At 40.2% G+C, this 21,441-nt stretch overlaps 1 pseudogene; it reads right to left on the bottom strand.

Annotated features, from left to right (window-relative positions):
* Window positions 1–1,782: 1,782 nt before the first annotated feature.
* Window positions 1,783–11,785, bottom strand: LOC136156328 (olfactory receptor 7E178-like; annotated as a pseudogene).
* Between the last annotated feature and the right edge of the window lie 9,656 nt (window positions 11,786–21,441).

Here is a 21,441-nt window from a genome sequence, read left to right on the forward strand (position 1 = left end):
TGAATGTATGTAAGTTAGAAAATGGAACAAACATTTCAAGAGCCACACCCCAAAGCAATGTACATAAGTGTGAGTTTGGAGTAGAGACAATAGCTTTATAAACAGCACATGGGCTATAGAGACCAAACTATATGGTGTAGAGAGGCTACATGTGAAGAATCATTATCAGCAATAATGGGGAAAACACCCTGCCTGTTGGGCTTCTCAGTAGTAAAGAAACTGCCTTCCAATTCAAGAGATATGGGTTCCATCCTTGGGTCAGGAAGACCCCCTGGAGAAGGAAATGGCAACTCCAGTATTTTTGCCTGGAAAATATCATGGACAGAGGAGCCTGGTAGACTACAGTCCATGGGGTCGCTAAAGAGTCAGACGCAACTTACTGACAGAGTATGCACACAGGCACATTGCCTGTTACTACAGCAGGCTCTTCATATTTTCCCCCATGAGCGCAGATCTCTTTAGGATCTGGGACATTTGTCCATGAGCAGTTAGGACACGTGACATAAAGGTCACATTTGACTGAAAGATCTGACTTAGATCAGAAGTTCCAACCTTGGCCACATGCTAGAACCAGCCTCAGTGTGTTTAAAAATCCTCACGCTGGGACTTCCCTGGTGGTCCAGTGGATTAGATTCCACCTTTCAATGCAGGAGGCGTGAGTCCCTGGTCTGGGACTTAAGACCCCACATGCTGCATGGAACGACCAAAAATAAAAACAAGTAATTTTTTAAAATCCTCAGTTCAGGACACCTTAAGTCTAACATTGTGAAGGAATTATCCTCCTTTAAAATAAGTAAATAAATTTAAAAATAAATAAATAAGAATAAAATAATATATATGTTTCAATGCTATTCTCTCAGATCATCCCACCCTCGCCTTCTCCCACAGAGTCCAAAAGTCTGTTCTATACATCTGTGTCTCTTTTTCTGTCCTGTATGTAGGGTTATCATTACCATCTTTTTAAATTCCATATATATGCGTTAGTACACTGTATTGCTGTTTATCTTTCTGGTTTACTTCACTCTGTTTAATGGGCTCCAGTTTCATCCACCTCATTAGAATTGATTCAAATGTATTCTTTTTAATGGCTGAGTAATATTCCATTGTGTATATGTACCATAGTTTGGCAGTGAGACTCAGTTGTCAGTTTATTTTTTAGTTTATTTTATTGTAGTATAGTTGATTTGCAATGTTGCAAAACAGCATTTTTAAGCCTCCCAAGTGATTTTGAGAAAAGTTTTGGCTGAGAAGCAGTGACGTGTATCCTCACACATAGAGTGCATGCGTACATGTGTGCTCAGTCACTTCAGTCATGTCCGACTCTGCAACCCCATGGACAATCGCCCACCAGGCTCCCTTGTCCATGGGATTTTCCAGGCAAGAACACTGGAGTGAGGTGCCATTGCCTTCTCCACATAGACTGCATGCACAGATTTAAAACATAGCAATCAGCTGGAAAGTAAACAGCTTCCCCAAAGCTATACTAGCTAAATGTGTAAAAATGGAGCTGTTCATCTTCCTAGTATGTAGGTCACCACAGTAAATGAGAGACTCTTCCTTAGATACAATAAGATTCAGTTATGCAGTATTTTTGACATCTACAGAATCCCAGAAGACCCTCCCAGCCCCATAAAAAACATATATAAAGAAGCAATATTCAGGTATAAAACAAGGAGAGGTAAGAAGGCCCTAAGGTCTACAAATGATGTCATGAGAGAGGTAGCATTTTCAGATCCAGGTGTTAATTTTGCTACATTTTCCAACCCAGACTCCAAATGGAGGTTAGATTGTTTTGTTCAGGAATCTGCACAAGGCCCTTTTCATGTTTCGGTTCCTCAGGCTGTAGATGAAGGGGTCCAGCATGGGGGTGACCACAGTGTACATATCTGAGGCCAGTGCATCCTTCCTGGGAGATTGTGAGATGGCTGAGCTGAGGTACACACCAAGACCTGTCCCATAATATAAGCAAACAACTGTCAGGTGAGAGCCACAGGTGGAAAAGGCTTTATACCTCCCACCTGATGACAGGACTCTAAGAATGGAGGAAAGAATTTTGTAATAAGAGAAAAAGATCCCTGAGAAAAGGACAAAAGTAAAAATAGCACCAGTCAATTACAGGATTATATTATTGGTGAAAGTGTCAGAACAGGCAAGCTTAAGGAGCAGAGAAGGGTCACAGAAGTAATTAGAAATTTCTACATCTTTGAAGCAGGTAAGTTGTAGCACAATCAAATTGTGTACCTGGGAGTCCATAAGCCTACCAAAAAAAGACCAAAACTAAAGAGCAACAGAGGTGTGGGTTCACGATGATCAGGTAGTGCAGTGGGTGACAGATGGCCACAAACCTGTTATAGGACATCATAGACAGAAGCATACCATCCATACATCTAAAAAGGATAAAAGAAGATATCTGCGTCAGGCAGCCCCCATAGGAAATGACTCTGCTGTGAGTTAGGATGTTCACAATCATCTTGGGGACTGTGGTGGAGATGAAACCAATGTCAGCCAAGGACAGGTTGGAGAGGTAGAAGTACATGGGGGTGTGGGGATGGGGATCAGAGATGGTGGCCAGGATGATGAGCAGGTTTCCCAGCACGGTGACCAGGTATGTAGACAGAAACAGGACACAGAGCAAAGGCTGCAGTTCTAGATTATCCAAGAGGCCCAGGAGGAAGAATTCTGAAACACTTGTTAGATTCTGTGTTAGATTTTGTGGTTGTATGTACCTTGGACACCTTTGAAAAAGAAACGACATTTGGAAGAAAGAAAACAAGTAAATGACATGCAGTACTGTGCCTATATTTTGGATTCAAGCAATTCATTTCTAAGATCATATACCCCAGTTCCTTCAGCAATATTTCTCAGTGTGACAAATGCTATCTGCTTAGAATTCTTTATTCATTGGTTTCTGTGTTATTCACATCTGTCTATGCACTCTTACTTTATAAAACTTCACTGAAAAGTGAAAGGAATAAGAACGTTAGAGGTAATATATCCATGATCTCGGTTAAACACAGCCTACTTCTTTAGAGATGATGTAGAATAAGAGATTTCCTTCCCTGTCTAAGAAAATAATAATTCAAATATAAAAAATTTAAGTCATTTATATAAATCTTATTTTTTCAAATACAATTCTAGATATTTCTCTCACTTTTCTATTTACAAATCTCTATGAAATTCAAAACTATGTCACCTGGATTCTAAATCAAAGATGAATGTTCATAATCAGAAACATTTTGTTTTATCTTCAGAGCTTTATTCATTCTTTGTTTTCCTATCTTCCTTCCTTCATGAAATAGAGATTACTCAAATTATCAGAGCTGTCTTTTAGAAGTCATATAGTATATACTCCATATCTTTGATTTTGGTGGACTTCAAATTTTAATCAGCTTTGTTTAATTAAGAGTACAAGACCTACTGTGTTGATGACTACAAAGATGGTGTTCATTGCACAGTATTGTCAGTGATTAAATGGTAATGAAATTTAAGTAACCCTCTTGAAATTTTTTATCTTATACAGGATTGTTTGTTTCAAACCATCTCAGTAAAATGTCTGAAGTATGAGACTACTTTACATCCTTGGACTCTGTTCTGTACTGACAGGATAATACTACTTCACTGTTTTTCTTTTTCTCAGTTTATTGAAGTGATTGTCAATTTATTGTCAGTGATTGACAAAATGGCATATATTTGGGTTGTGTGAAGTGTAACTTTTTAAATATATACAAAAGGATGATTTAAATACATATATACATGGGGAATGATTGCCACAGTCAAGTTAACTACATATCCATTACCTCACATAGTTTCTTTGTGTGTGTGTGTGTGTGTGTGTGTGTGTGTGTGTTTCTGTGTGTATTAACAGGTAAGCCAAACTCTCTTAGCAAATCTCAACAACACAGTACAGAATTATTAGCTATAATCACTAGGCTGTACATTAGATCCACAGAACTTACTCATTTTATAACTGAAAGTTTGTACCCTTTGACCAACATCTCCTCACTTTCTCCACCACCAATCCTCACAACTACAGTTTAAACTATGGTTCGAAGAGTTTGATATTCTTTGCTTCCACACCTAAGTGAGTTCATACAGTATTTGACTGTCTATGTTTGGTGTATATATTTTAATAAGCATAATATTCTTCAGGTCCATCCATGTTGTCACAAATGGGAAGATTTCCTTGTTTTTTTAGCTGAATAGTAGCCCATCATTTATATATACACAGCACATTTTCTATATTTATTCATCTGTCAACAGACACGTATCCATATTTCACTATTTAAAATAATATCACAAGGACAAGGGAATGCATATGCCTCTTAAAGGTTTTGACTTCATTTTGTTAGCATGTACTCTGAAGTGCAGTTGCTGGGTCCTATGGTAGTTCTATTTCAGTTCATTGCAATTTTTTCTTTTTTAGGGAACCTCATTCTGTTTTATCTAGTGTCTATAAATATTCATTCCCACCAACCAAGTACAAAGATTCACTTACCTCTACATCCTCACCAATATTTGTTGCTTTTTTTATACAATAGCCATCCTAACAGATATAAGATGATATTTAATACACATTTGGACTAGCATGTCTTCATATTAACTGATGTTCAGTGCCTTTTACCTGGTGATCTTGTTCTCCTGATCATAAACTCTCTTATTTACAGTTGAGTTTCAGGGGAGCTTTCACAGTCAGGTCAGAACTCAACCTTCTTATCACGACTTAACCAATTTCCATGTCAATCCTTCCTGATACAGGGATTGCAGTTCTTACACTTCTGCCTTTAAAAGGTAATTCTGGGGGAGAGGAGCCAAGATGGCAGAGGAATAGGACAGGGAGACCACTTTCTCCCCTACAAATTCATCAAAAGAACAATTGAACACTGAGCAAACTTCACAAAACAACTTCTGATTGCTGGCAGAGGACATTAGATGCCCAGAAAAGCAGCCCATTGTCTTCAAAAGGAGGTAGGACAAAATATAAAAGATAAAAAGAGAGGCAAAAGAGCTAGGGACAGAGACCCATCCCGGGAAGGGAGTCTTAATAGAGAAAGTTTCCAAACACCAGGAAACCCTCACACTGGCGGGTCTGGGGGAAGTTTTCAAATCTCGGAGGGCAACCTAACTGGGAGGAAAAATTTAAAAAACCCACAGATTGCGTGCCTAAAAGCAACTCCCAGCAGAAAAGGACCCCAGATGCCCGCATCTGCCACCAGCAAGTGGGGGAGGAACGGAGAGGAGCAGGCGGCATTGCTTAGGGTAAGGACCGGCCCGAAAGCCCTGAGAGCAATGGGAGGGATCTTTCATGAGATAGCAACTTAAACTGTGGGATAGCAAGAGAGAGAGAAAATTAACCGGTCCGAACACACTGCCGGCTGTTTGCAGAACAAAGGGTCTGAGAAACTCCAGAGAAGAGCTAGTCTGCTGCGGACTGGCCCATCCCCACTGGAGGCAGGAGGCAGGGTGGGGGAGGGGAAAGGGGCAAATTTGGCCACAGAGATGGCATCCCCTACCACACTGCAAACAGGCCTCCAGTTTCTACCCAAAGACTTCCTGAGATTCTGGATGGTCGACATCCGCTGGGAGGGTCGCGGCTAAACACAAGGCGCACGCACCCGACAGGCGCAGGCGGAAACTGAGGCTGGGACTGCGGAGAGGAGAAGGCGCACCACACCCGGGGAGAGTGCGCCCATCAAGCTCCTGGCTGCTTGAGCTGCTGCGGTCGGGGAAGGCACAAAACTTTGCAGGTGGAACCGAGTCTACACTTTTGTGGAATACCCGAAAACTGGAACCTCGCGCAACGCAGGGCCCGCTCCATTTAGAGTAGCTGGGAGCCTGAACAGTGTAGAAGGGGAGAGCACACACACCCGTGAGCGGGGCAAACCCAGTGTGGCCAGAACACTGTGAGTGCTCCCCACACACAGCGATACCTGTCTGCAGCGTCCCTCCGTGCACGCAGCAGGACTGAACTAGCGAACCTGAACTAGAGACCACCTCCGCCTGCCTGTGTCATGGCAGAATTTAGACACTGAAGAGACCGGCAAACAGAAGCCAAATAAACAAAGGGAACCACTTCAGAAAGGACCGGTGCAACAGATTAAAATCCCTGAAGAAAACACCGACTACACCAGAAGGGGCCTATAGATATCAAGAAGTGTAAGCTGGAACGAGGAGCTATCTGAAACTGAACTGAACCCACACTGACCACAACAGCTCCAGAGAAATTCCTAGATATATTTTTACTTTTTTTTTAATTAAAAAAATTTTTTCCTCTTTTTTTATTTTTTCTCTTTTATTTTCTTTTAAAATTCCCTATTACTCTCCCATTACACCTTAACTTTCATTTTCATATATTTTTACAATTTTTTTCATTAGAAAAATTTTTTTTTCTCTTTTTTCTCTTATTTTCTTTTAAAGTCCTTGATTACTCCTCTATTACTCCTTAATTTTCATTTTCATTTCACTATAACCTTGCAAAGAAAAAAAAGAGAAGCCCTATTTTTAAACTGAACTTCATATATATTTCTAAAATTTATTGTGTTTTTGTTTTTGTTTTTAATATTGTATTTTTAAGAGTCTAACCTCTACTCTAGATTTTTTACCTTTGTTTTTCAGTATGTGATATAAATTTTGGACATTTAAGAAGCTAATATTTAGTTCCCATTTTTATTCAGGAGTGTGTTGATTACTCTCTCCCCCTTTGACTCTTCTTTTTCTCCCCCAGATCACCTCTGTTTCCTCCCTTCCCCTTCTCTTCCCAATCCAATTCTGTGAATCTCTGTGGGTGTCGGGTTACGGAGAACACTTTGGGAACAGAGAGCTGCGTAGATCTGTCTCTCTTCTCTTGAGTCACCCTTTTTCTCCTCCTGTTCATCTCTATCTCCCTGATCCCTCTCCTCTTCTTCATGTAACTCTGTGAACCTCTCTGGGTGTCCCTCACGGGGGAGAATCTTTTCACCATTAACTTAGTTTTAGTATCAGTGCTGTATGGATGGAGAAGTCTTGAGACTACTGGAAGTATAAGACTGAAATCCAGAGGCAGGAGACTTAAGCCCAAAACCTGAGAACACCAGAAAACTCCTGACTACAGGGAACATTAAGTAATAAGAGACCATCCAAAAGCCTCCATACCTACACTGAAACCAACCACCACCCAACAGCCAATAAGCTCCAGAGCAAGACATACCATGCAAATTCTTTAGCAAGGCAGAAATATAGCCCTGAGTGTCAACTTACAGGCTGCCCAAAGTCACACCAAACCCATAGACCCATCTCAAAACTCATTACTGGAACTCCATTGCACTCCAGAGAGAAGAAATCCAGTTCCACGCACCAGAACACCGGCGCAAGCTTCCCTAACCAGGAAACGTTGACAAGTCAATTGTCCAAACCCACCCACTGGGTGAAACCTCCACAATAAAAAAGAACCACAGACCACCAGAAAACAGAAAGCCCTCTCCAGACACAGCAATCTAAAGAAGATGAAAAGGCACAGAAATACCCAACAGGTAAAGGAACATGAAAAATGCCCACCAAGTCAAACAAAAGAGGAGGAGATAGGGAATCTACCTGAAAAAGAATTTAGAATAATGATAATAAAAATGATCCAAAATCTTGAATACAAAATGGAGTTACAGATAAATAGCCTGGAGACAAAGATTGAGAAGATGCAAGAAATGTTTAATAAGGACCTAGAAGAAATAAAACAGAGTCAATTAAAAATGAATAATGCAATAAATGAGATCAAAAACACTCTGGAGGAAACCAACAGTAGAATAATGGAGACAGAAGATAGGATAAGTGAGATAGAAGATAAAATTGTGGAAATAAATGAAGCAGAGAGGAAAAAAGAAAAAAGAATCAAAAGAAAGGAGGACAACCTCAGGGACCTCTGGGACAACATGAAATGCCCCAACATTCGAATCATAGGAGTCCCAGAAGAAGAAGACAAAAAGAAAGGCCATGATAAAATACTTAAGGAGATAATAGCTGAAAACTTCCCTAAAATGGGGAAGGAAATAGTCACACAGATCCAAGAAACCCAGAGAGTCCCAAACAGGATAAACCCAAGGTGAAACACCCCAAGACACATATTAATCAAATTAACAAAGACCAAACACAAAGAACAAATATTAAAAGCAGCAAGGGAGAAACAACAAATAACACACAAAGGGATTCCCTTAAGGATAACAGCTGATCTATCAATAGAAACCCTTCAGGCCAGAAGAGAATGGCAGGACATACTTAGAGTAATGAAAGAGAATAACCTACAACCTAGATTACGGTAATAAGCAAGGATCTCATTCAGATATGAAGGAGAATTCAAAAGTTTTACAGACAAGCAAAAGCTGAGAGAAGGCAGCACCACCAAACCAGCTCTTCAACAAATGCTAAAGGATCTTCTCCAGACAGGAAACACAGAACGATTGTATTAACGTGAACCCAAAACAACAAAGTAAATGGCAACGGGACCATACCTATCAATAATTACCCTAAATGTAAATAGGATGAATGCCCCAACCAAAAGAAAAGACCGGCTGAATGGATATAAAAACAAGACCCCTATATATGCTGTCTACAAGAGACCCACCTCAAAACAAGGGACACATACAGACTGAAAGTGAAGGGCTGGAAAAAAATATTTCACACAAATGGAGACCAAAAGATAGCAGGAGCCACAATACTCATATCAGATAAAATAGACTTTCAAATAAAGGCTGTGAAAAGAGACAAAGAAGGACACTACATGATGATCAAAGGAGCAATCAAAGAAGAAGATATAACAATTATAAATATACATGCATGCAACATAGGAGCACTGCAATATGTAAGGCAAGCGCTAATGAGTATGAAAGAGCAAATTAAGAGTAGCACAATAATTGTGGGAGACTTTAATACCCCACTCACAACTATGGATAGATCAACTAAACAGAAAATTAAGAAGGAAACACAAACCTTAAATGACACAAAGGACCAGCTAGACATAATTGATATCTATAGGACATTTCACCCCAAAACAATCAACTTCACCTTTTTCTCAAGTGCACACGGAACCTTCTCCCGAATAGATCACATCCTGGGCCATAAATCTAGCCTTGGTAAATTCAAAAAAATTGAAATCATTCCAGTCATCTTTTCTGACCACAGTGCAGTAAGATTAGATCTCAATTACAGGAAAAAAATTGTTAAAAATTCAAACATATGGAGGCTAAGTAACACGCTTCTGAATAACCAACAAATCATAGAAGAAATCAAAAAAGAAATCAAAATATGCATAGAAATGAATGAAAATGAAAACACAACAACCCAAAACCTATGGGACACTGTAAAAGCAGTGCTAAGGGGAAGGTTCATAGCATTACAGGCTTACCTCAAGAAACAAGGAAAAAGTCAAATAAATAACCTAACTCTACACCTAAAGCAACTAGAGAAGGAAGAAATGAAGAACCCCAGGGTTAGTAGAAGGAAAGAAATCTTAAAAAATTAGGGCAAAAATAAATGCAAAGGAAACTAAAGAGACCATAGCAAAAATCAACAAAGCTAAAAGCTGGTTTTTTGAAAAAATAAACAAAATTGACAAACCATTAGCAAGACTCATTAAGAAACAAAGGGAGAAGAACCAAATCAACAAAATTAGAAATGAAAATGGAGAGATCACAACAGACACGCTGAAATCCAAAGGATCATAAGAGACTACTACCAGCAGCTCTATGCCAATAAAATGGACAACTTGGAAGAAATGGACAAATTCTTAGAAAAGTATAACTTTCCAAAACTGACCAGGAAGAAATAGAAGATCTTAACAGACCCATCACAAGCAAGGAAATCAAAACTGTAATCAGAAATCTTCCAGCAAACAAAAGCCCAGGATCAGATGGCTTCACAGCTGAATTCTACCAAAAATTGAGAGAATTAGCACCTATCTTACTCAAACTCTTCCAGAAAATTGCAGAAGGTAAACTTCCAAACTCATTCTATGAGGCCACCATCACCCTAATTCGCAAACCAGACAAAGATGCCCCCAAAAAAGAAAACTACAGGCCAATATCACTGATGAACATAGATGCAAAAATCCTCAACAAAATTCTAGCAAACATAATCCAACAACATATTTAAAAAATCATACACCATGACCAAGTGGGTTTTATCCCAGGAGTGCAAGGATTCTTTAATATCCACAAATCAATCAATGTAATACACCACATTAACAAATTGAAAGATAAAAACCATATAATTATCTCAATAGATGCAGAGAAAGCCTTTGACAAAATTCAACACCCATTTATGATTAAAACTCTCCAGAAAGCAGGAATAGAAGGAACATACCTCAACATAATGAAAGCTATATATGACAAACCCACAGCAAGCAATACCCTCAATGGTGAAAATTTGCAACCATTTCCCCTAAAATCAGGAACAAGACAAGGGTGCCCACTCTCACCACAACTATTCAACATAGTTTTGGAAGCTTTGACTATAGCAATCAGAGCAGAAAAAGACGTAAAAGGAATCCAGATAGGAAAAGAAGAAGTGAAACTCTCGCTGTTTGCAGATGACATGATCCTCTACATAGAAAATCCTAAAGACTCTACCAGTAAATTACTAGAGCTAATCAACAAATATAGTAAAGTTGCAGGATATAAAAGTAACACACAGAAATCCCTTGCATTCCTATACACTAACAATGAGAAAATAGAAAGAGAAAATAAGGAAACAATACCATTCACCATTGCAACAAAAAGATTAAAATACTTAAGTGTATATCTACTTAAAGAAACAAAAGACCTATACATAGAAAACTATAAAACACTGATGAAAGAAATCAAAAAGGACACAAACAGATGGAGAAATATAATGGGCTCATGGATTGGAAGAATCAATATTGTCAAAATGGCTATACTACTCAAAGCAATCTATGGATGCAATGCAATCCCTATCAAACTACCAATGGTATTTTTAACAGAACTAGAACAAATAGTTTCACAATTTGTATGGAAATACAAAAAACTTCGAATAGCCAAAGTAATCTTGATAAAGAAGAATGGAACTAGAGGAAACAACCTGCCTGTCTTCAGACTATACTACAAAGCCACAGTCATCAAGACAGTATGGTACTGGCACAAAGACAGAAATATAGATCAATGGAACAGAATAGAAAGCCCAGAGATAAAGCCACAAACCTATTGACAAACTTATCTTCGACAAAGGAGGCAAGGATATACAGTGGAAAAAAGACAACCTTTTTAACAAGTGGTGCTGGGGAAACTGGTCAACCACTTGTAAAAGAATGAACCTCGAATGCGGGGAGCGGCTTGAAAGAGCTGACTCTGGGAGCTGCCTTGATTATCAAGGGTTCCTTCAAGGACATAGCTCTCTGTCCCGCCACCCCTCTGAATTTACTATCCGAAGATAAACACAACACTAGGAAGCCTTGAATGCACACAAGACGCAGACAGATAGCCTTTTTACGATTACCCCTAATCTAAATCAGGATGCCATTCCTGTGCTCTGGCGCCTAGTGAGAGTTCTAACTATTGTTATCTTAAGATGATGTACATGGGGAAGAATTTTCTTTGTGATGTCTCCTTCTTGGTTTAAGTATAAATGAAGCTTAGAGAAATAAAGGAGCATCGTTGACTGCAGCGATCCTCTCGACCCCATCTGTCCTGTGTCTTTATTTCTTAGCCTAAAGGAACACGTCGTGTTGCTCGCTGAAATCTCCCGGCTGGCCCGGCAAGTGGCGCCCAAGCGTGTGGCTCGTCGAAAGTTCCTCTCGGCCGCTACCCATTGGAAATTGTGCAGAAAGTAAGTAAAAGGATATTTGCTTGAATATTGTGGGTTAGGAAGGTTTATTGTCGAGAGTATAAACTATGGGGCAAGATCATAGTCATCAGTTGTTTGTGCGTATGTTACAGATAATGTTGAAGCATCGGGGAATGCAGGTTACTAAAACAAAATTGCAGATTTTTCTTAGTTTTGTTGAGGAAGTATGTCCCTGGTTTCCACAGGAAGGGACTATGAGTTTAGAGATATGGAAAAAGATAGGGAAACAGATTCAAACATATTATACTCTCCATGGACCTAATAAGGTTCCTGTGGAGACATTTTCATTATGGTCTTTAATAAGAGACTGCCTTGATTTTGAACATGAGGAAGGGAGTAAATTAAAACACATGCTCTCACCTGAAGATCCAATTTATGCTACTCCTAAAGTTTATGCTACTCCTGAAGGGAAAAGACCCACAACCTTTGAATTACAATCTGCCAAACCTTTGAAGGAAAATGAGGGAACGTTGACTCCAGAGGATGAGGAAAGTTTAGAGGAACAGGCAGCTGCTTACCATAAGGAAGATCATTGGGAATTACTTGTAACTGATGATTCAAATGTGCAGGCAGCAGCTGCCCCTCCGACAAAGAGTCTGGAGGCACTCATGCAGCAATTATTAATAGCAATAAAGGAAGAAATAAAAAGGGAAGGTAGGGATGAAGGTGCTGGTGCAATCCCTGCTGCGCCTCCTGCTTGTGCACCCTCAATTATTGCTGGATTATATCCTCCGCCTATTTCCAAACCTGAAAATTCGTTAGCTATAGCTCATGAATCACACAGTTTGTCCCCCTTGCAAAAAGCTATGCAACAAGTCCAAAGAGCTGGAGAGGCTGTTCTAGGATTTCCTGCCGCTTTTCCGGTGTTTGAGAATGCTAATCAGCGGTATTATGAGGCTTTACCTTTCAAACAACTAAAAGAATTAAAAATTGCTTGTGCACAATACGGCCTCATGGCTCCTTTTACGCAGGCTATGATAGAGAATTTAGGAGGTCAAAATTTGCCGCCAAGTGACTGGAAACAAATAGCAAGAGCTTGCTTAACAGGAGGGGACTATTTATTGTGGAAATCAGAATTTATGGAACAATGTGGCCTTATAGCTGAATTAAACCAGCGGCAAGGGATTAATACTACATATGAGATGTTGACAGGGGAAGGAGCTTATCAGAATACGAATGCTCAATTAAATTATTTGCCTGGAGCATATGCTCAAATTTCTAATGCTGCTTGGCAGGCTTGGAAAAAGCTTCCTTGTTCTAGTAATAAGACTGAGGACCTTTCAAAAATTCGTCAGGGGCCTGATGAACCATATCAAGATTTTGTGGCTCGTCTTCTTGAAGCAGTAGGTAAGATTATGGATGATGAGCAGGCTGGAATGGAGCCTTTGGCAAGATTTACGAAAGGTTAATGAAACTATGGAAGCCATGGGAGCATTACAACCTGACTTACCTTCCCCCATGGCTATTCCAAGAAATGCTCATATAATAATCATAGACCTAAAGGATTGTTTTTATACTATTCTCTTGGCACCTCAAGACTGTCCTTGATTTGCCTTTAGTGTTCCATCTGTTAATTTCTCTCAACCAATGCGCCGCTATCAATGGAAAGTTTTGCCTCAAGGTATGGCTAATAGTCCGACTTTATGTCAAAAATTTGTTGCAGCAGCATTAGAAGACGCTCGAGTAAAATACTCCGATGTTTACATTTTGCATTACATGGATGATATACTGCTGGAACATTTTGATGAAAAACATCTGTTAGCAGCTTATGCCTTCATGGAACCAACTTTGAAGGCTGCAGGGCTTATAATAGCCAAAGAAAAGGTGCAAACCTTTCTTCCTTATTCCTATCTTGGCTTTCGTTTAGAAAGGGAGACATTTGGAGTTCAGCCCATTGCTTTGCGAAGGGATAATCTGAAAACACTTAATGATTTTCAAAAGTTGCTTGGGGACATTAGTTGGACTAGGCCCTATTTACATCTTGCAACATATGAATTAAAGCCTCTTTTTGATGTCTTAAAGGGAGATAATAATCCTACCTCCCCACGCAGCCCTCTTCAGAAAGTGGAAACTGCCTTATCACAGCAGCATTCCAGTTACTGTGACTATGAAAGGCCTTGGGGACTTTATATCCTTGCCTCAGAACATTCACCTACTGGTGTCCTGTTTCAAGATAACCCTCTAAGGTGGATTTACTTGCCAGTTTCTCCTTTATGGGTGTTAAGTCCTTATCATGTTCTTGTAGCTAAAGTAATAGCCAAAGGCAGACAGGAATCCGTTAATTATTTAGGAAGGGATCCCCACTTTATTTGTATTCCTTTTTCAACTGAACAACAGTTATGGCTCTCTCAATTTTCTGATGATTGGGCAATTGCGCTTGCACAGTATGCAGGGGAGATTAAACAACATTATCCTGCTAATAAATTGTTACAATTTGCACAGCTCCATCAGTTTATTTTTCCAAAAGTCGTGCAGCAATGCCCTTTGGAAAAGGGGACAACTGTCTTTACTGATGGATCTTCCAGTGGCATGGCCAGTTTGGTGATCAAAAATGAACCTTATTATTGTCAAACCTCATATTCATCAGCTCAAGAAGTAGAGCTTTTTGCAGTAATCCAGGCTCTGCAAGGTGTTCCTCAAAGTTTTAATTTATACTCTGACAGTCATTATGTTGTCAGAGCTCTCTCAGTCATTGAAACAGTACCCCTCATTGGAGCTGCCAAGCCCTCTATTCAAACCTTGTTTTTGAAAATTCAGAATCTCATTCGAGCCCGAACTCATCCTTGCTTTTTTGGGCACATACGCGCTCACACTGCCCTTCCTGGGCCTTTAACGGCCGGGAATGCTCTGGCAGATGAAGCCACCCGTATGGTATGTTATTCTTCCTTAACCCCTATCTCTGTGGCACAGGCCTCTCATGCAATACACCATCAGAATAGCAATTCTTTACGGCTGCAATTTGGAATTTCCCGAGAGGCCGCTCGTCACATTGTAAAAACTTGTCCTACCTGCCCGTAGTTTTTTGTTCTTCCCACTTATGGAGTCAATCCTCGGGGTTTACTCCCCAACGATTTGTGGCAAATGGATGTTACACATATTTCTGATTTTGGAAAATTGAAATATGTGCACGTTACTGTTGATACCTTTTCTGGTTTCCTCATGGCCACACTTCAACCTGGAGAGGCTAGTAAGCATTGTATTCAGCATTGCTTACGGAGCTTTTCTGCTATGGGCCTACCTAAATGCATCAAAACAGACAATGGCCCTGGATATACTGGTCGCAATTTTCAAGCCTTCTGTGCCCAATTACAAATTGTGCATAAGATTGGTATTCCATATAATCCACAGGGCCAAGGAATTGTTGAGCGGGCACATCAAACCCTTCAGCACCAATTGAAAAAATTAAAAGGGGGGAATTTATATACTATTACTCCTAACAATCTCCTCAGCCATGCCTTATTCATTTTGAATTTTCTAAGTCTTGACCGGGATGGCAAATCAGCAGGTCAACGTTTTTGGCACTATGATAATAAAAAGGCTCGGTCATTAGTCAGGTGGAAAGACCCGCTGGAAGGCAGATGGCATGGGCCGGATCCAGTTCTAACATGGGGGAGAGGTCATGTTTGTGTTTTCCCGCAGAATGCTGAAGCGCCGCGCTGGCTCCCGGAAAGGCTGGTACGCACGGCGGAGGAGATCACTGGTGGAGCGAGTGAGACAGCTCACAATCCAGGAGACAGTCCCGCTGCCGACAGCTCAGCAGATACAGCCCCTGTTACAGATGGCGTATGAGGATGCTCCAAACCCTTCCCCCGCCTCTCCTACTAGTATATTAATTTCTTTATTACTCCTTTTAAACCAGATAAGTTCCATGAATGCTGATGTCTTCTGGGCATATGTTCCTGATCCCCCTCTTTTGCAGCCTGTTGGATGGGAAATGAGTTCTGTTCCTGTGTATGTGAATGACACAATACTTTTGGGGGGGTTTTCTGATAAATATATTTTTCCGCAGAATGCCAACATTTCTTATACTGGATCCTCTTCACAATTACCAATGTGCTTTTTCCGAAATCATAATGTTTCAGGTTGTCTCACTGTTACAGATGTTAGATATTATGATTACAGCACTGGCTGGAGTGTGGATATTCCTGGTGTGACCAAGCTCACAGGGCATGCACAGCGACGCAACAGAACGGGACCCCAGGATATCCCATTCTGTGGCCTGGGGCAAAAAAAAGGGAAACATATAGCGGTGCCATGGAAACTCTGCCGTAATGAGACTGCTACGGTGTATTCTATTCCTGACAGCACGCACTCACTGTGGGACTGGTCGCCAGACTCAGAGAGAAACCCCGGAAAGGAAAGTAACAGACAGTTTGCAGTGAGAATGTGGAATCTTGGCGGCACCCTTGTTTATCAAACTGAGGTCTGGAAGTTGCTGGCCGCTTTTGAAACAAGCGGATCCTTCCTGCAGACTGGAGAAAAGGTTAAGGTGGACTTTTTTGGAATGCAACCTGGAGGTATCCTCGGGCTTGTGTACCTTATCCATTTATGATTATTGCTGGTTCTGTAAATCTTACTAAGAAAAATAGTCAATATCATGTTCATTGTTTTAATTGTACCCTAACCAATTGCATTCGAGGAATAAGAAATAATTCTGGAGTCTTAATAGTTAAACAACCACCTTTTGTTATGTTGCCTGTAAATCTTATTGAGCCCTGGTATGAAGAGTCTGGGCTTGAACTATGGGAAAGAGTGCGTATAGTCCTTGCTAGGCCACGAAGGGGGATAGGATTAATAATTCTGGGAGTAGTAACTCTAATAACTTTGATTGCTTCTGCTGTTACTGCTTCTGTATCTTTAGCTCAATCTGTGCATACTGCTAATATTGTAGATGATTTGGCAAAGAATACTTCAAAAGCTTTAGGAATTCAGGAAGATATTGATAGAAAACTTGAAGATAGGCTAAATGCCCTCTATGATACCATGAGATTTTTGGGAGAAGAAATATTAGGCTTGAAATTGAGGGCTAAAATCAGGTGTCATGCTAATTATCGTTGGATTTGTGTAACAACAAAAATTTATAATAATACTGAGACCCCTTGGAATAAGATAAAATTACATTTAGATGGTATTTGGTATAATGAAAATATTTCCTTGGATCTATTACAACTTCATCAGGAAATTCTTGATATAGAAAATGCTCCTCGGGCTAGTATGGATTTGGCAAAAAATGCTGAAGAGTTTGTTAACAGTTTGTTTTCCAATTTTCCCTCGATTACCTCACTTTGGCATCTTTTTTCAGGGGTCGTGGCTGTGCTCCTAGTGTTTGCGCTTTTTGTGTGCATTGCTCCTTGTATCATAAAGAAATTCATTACAGAGTTGTGGGACATCAAGGCTGTCCTACACAGTAATTACTTACGCCAAAAGAATCAGGTGTGCCCTTTTACTAAATAAAAGAGGGGGATCTGTGGGGAGCGGCTTGAAAGAGCTGACTCTGGGAGCTGCCTTGATTATCAAGGGTTCCTTCAAGGACATAGCTCTCTGTCCCGCCACCCCTCTGAATTTACTATCCAAAGATAAACACAACACTAGGAAGCCTTGAATGCACACAAGACGCAGACAGATAGCCTTTTTACGATTATCCCTAATCTAAATCAGGATGCCATTCCTGTGCTCTGGCACCTAGTGAGAGTTCTAATTATTGTTATCTTAAGATGATGTACATGGGGAAGAATTTTCTTTGTGATGTCTCCTTCTTGGTTTAAGTATAAATGAAGCTTAGAGAAATAAAGGAGCATCGTTGACTGCAGCGATCCTCTCGACCCCATCTGTCCTGTGTCTTTATTTCTTAGCCTAAAGGAACACGTCGTGTTGCTCGCTGAAATCTCCCGGCTGGCCCAGCACTGGAACACTTTCTAACACCATGCACAAAAATAAACTCAAAATGGATTAAAGATCTAAATGTAAGACCAGAAATTATAAAACTCCTAGAGCAGAACATAGGCAAAACAATCTCCGACATAAATCACAGCAGGATCCTCTATGACCCACCACCCAGAATATTGGAAATAGAAGCAAAAATAAACAAATGGGCCCTAATGAAACTTAAAAGTTTTTGCACAACAAAGGAAACTGTAAGCAAGGTGAAAAGACAGCCCTCAGATTGGGAGAAAATAATAGCAAACGAAGCAACAGACAAAGGATTAATCTCAAACATATACAAGCAGCTCCTGCAGCTCAATTCCAGAAAAATAAATGACCCAATCAAAAAATGGGCCAAAGAACTAAACAGACATTTCTCCAAAGAAGACATAGAGATGGCTAACAAACACATGAAAAAATGTTCAACATCACTCATTATCAGAGAAATGCAAATCAAAACCACAATGAGGTACCATTACACACCAGTCAGGATGACTGCTATCCAAAAGTCTACAAGCAATAAATGCTGGAGAGGGAGTGGAGAAAAGGGAACCCTCTTACACTGTTGGTGGAAATGCAAACTAGTACAGCCACTATGGAGAAAAGTGTCGAGATTTCTTAAAAAACTGGAAATAGTACTGCCATATGACCCAGCATTACCACTTCTGGGCTTACACACTGAAGAAACCAGATCTGAAAGAGACACGTGCCACCCAATGTTCATCGTAGCACTGTTTATAATAGCCAGGACATGGAAGCAACTTAGATGCCCATCAGCAGATGAATGGATAAGGAAGCTCTGGTACATATACACCATGGAATATTACTCAGCCATTAAAAAGAATTCATTTGAATCAGTTCTAATGAGATGGATGAAACTGGAGCCCATTATACAGAGTGAAGTAAGCCAGAAAGATAAAGATCAATACAGTATACTAACACATATATATGGAATTTAGAAAGATGGTAATGATAACCTATATGCAAAACAGATAAAGAGACACAGATGTACAGAACAGAATTTTGGACTCTGTGGGAGAAGGCGAGGGTGAGATGTTTCGAGAGAACAGCATCGAAACATGTATATTATCGATGGTGAAACAGATCGCCAGCCCAGGTGGGATGCATGAGACAAGTGCTCGGGCCTGGTGCACTGGGAAGACCCAGAGGGATTGGGTAGAGAGGGAGGTGGGAGGGGGGATCGGGATGGGGAATACATGTAAATCCATGGCTAATTTATGTCAATGTATGACAAAAATCACTACAATACTGTAATTAGCCTCCAACTAATAAAAATCAATGAAAAATAAATAAATAAATAAATTATATTTAGAGGACACTGAAAAGCACTCATATATACTGTATCTTATCTAAATGCACTACAAGAAAGTTCATTGATTTGCAATGCAGTTCTAAAGAGATAAAACCTTACTCACTGGACTCTAAATTAAAATCAAATGTTTACAGTCAGATAGCATTCCTGTTTGCTAGTTAACTTTAAGGGTTTTTCCTTGTTTTTTGGTTTTATGAAATACATCTCTCATGGGGATAAGAACTCACTCATATGTGTGGGTGGTTTGGTCAGTCTGAAGATCATCTAAAGATAGATGTAACTGATAAACACTTGTTCTTGGTGAACTTCACATTTTGATGAATATGTTTTTGTTGAAAGAACAAAGCCATTTGGCACTGCTGATCTTGAAGACAGTATTGATATACAATGCGCCAATGGTTAACCATTAAATTTTAATATACATCTGAACTTGTTTTCGTATTTGCAAATTTTTAAAAATTGGAGTTTAGTTGCTTTACAATGTTGTGTTTCTGTGGTACAACAAAGTGAATCACGTACGTGTACACACATACTCCCTCCCCCGTGGATCTCACTCCCACTTCCCATCCCACACACCTAGGTCACCACAGGGCACCCAGCTGAGCTCTCTGCGCTATGCAGTAGCTTCCCACTGGCTATCTGTTTCATACATTACATAAATGTCATTTCTAGTCTCCCAATTTATCCCACCCTTCTCCTGCTGCATGACCAGAAGCCCATTCTCCATGTCTGTGTCTCTATTCCTGCGCTGCAAATAGGTTCATCTGTACTATTTCTCTAGATTCTTTTCTAGATATTCATTTTTTTTTCGTTCGGACTCACTTCACTCTGTATGACTGTCTCTAGGTCCGGTCCATCCATGTCTCTACAAATGACCCAATGTCATCCTTTTTTATGGTTGAGTAATATTCCATTGTATATATGTGCCACATCTTTATCCATTCATCTGTTGATGGATGTTTAGGTTGCTGTATGTCCTGGTTATTGTGACTAGTGCTGCAAGGAACATTGGGGTGCGTGTGTGTTTTGGATTTACAGTTTTCTTAGTGTATGCCCAGTACTGTGATTGCTGGATGATACAGAAGCTGTATTTTTTAATTTTTTAAGGAACCTCAATACTGTTCTCCATAGTGGCTGTATTAATCTACATTCCTACCACTTCCTAACACCATACACAAAAATAAACTCAAAATAGATTAAAGACCTAAATATAAGACTGGACAGTTTAAAGTTCTCAGAGGAAAACATCAGAAGAACACTCCTTGACATAAAGTACAGCAAGATCTTTTTTGAACTACCCCCTAGGATAATGAAAATAAAAGCAAACATAAAAATGGGACCTTGGCTCCAAAACATCATTTTTTCAAGAAAAATTCCCCAGAGAAGAACTAGAACATGAAAAACTTGCCCTGTTGTGGGTACTTCTGCAGATCCCACTTTGCTTTTCCTAGCCATATAGTCAGAAATACCTCTTGTTTCTCTTACACCCATAGAGTCGTTCCATCACTGTTAGAATAAGCCACAGTCTTTCCAGTGGCAGAGTTCTACCACTGTTCTAGAACATTTCAGTGCTCTTCCCTCAGTCGTGTCTGACTCTTTATGACCTTTGGACTATAGCCCACCAGGCTCCTCTGCCCATGGGATTCTCCAGGCAAGAATATTAGAGTGGGTTGCCGTGCTCTCCTCCAGGGGATCTTCCCAACCCAGGAATCAAACCCGGGTCTCTGGCATCTCCTGCATTGCTTATTTCTACTCAACAAAGGGGTTATACCTCTCTCTAAATATATGTTTCTTTAAAACCTTTGTGTTTGAACTCTTGGTGTTCATTAAGACAGTGTCCTTTTAGTTTTAAAGCAGGATATGTGAGATGTGGTCTGTTGTGACCTTCTACATCTTATCCTTGCAGTACTCCTGGCTCATAGTCTATGTATGAGGAACTCAGAGATTAATTCCTCATTAACTGATAGACAGAAAACTAGATATGCAGTTTTCTCAATTAAGCTGCATTTATTTGTCTAGTTTTCTGCCTATCAGATAATAAGAATATTCAATTACATTGGACATGGGACTTCCCAAGGGGCACAGTGGTAAAGAACCAACCTGCCCTGCAGGAAGCACAAGAGATGCAGGGTCTATCCCTGGGTTGTGAAGATCCTCTGGGATAGGAAATGGCAACCAGCTCTAGTATTCCTGCCTGGAAAACTCCATGGACAGAGGAGCCTGGTGCGCTACAGTCCATGGGGTTGCTAAGTGTTGGATACGACTGAGCACTGAGAACATTCAGCACAAATTAGACATGGAACCCTGGGAACCACTGCACTTATGGTGGTATCTGATATGAGGGCAGTCTTGTGAGGATGGTTCTA

The sequence above is a fragment of the Muntiacus reevesi genome, chromosome 1 (assembly GCF_963930625.1).
Source record: "Muntiacus reevesi chromosome 1, mMunRee1.1, whole genome shotgun sequence".
NCBI lineage: Eukaryota > Metazoa > Chordata > Mammalia > Artiodactyla > Cervidae > Muntiacus > Muntiacus reevesi.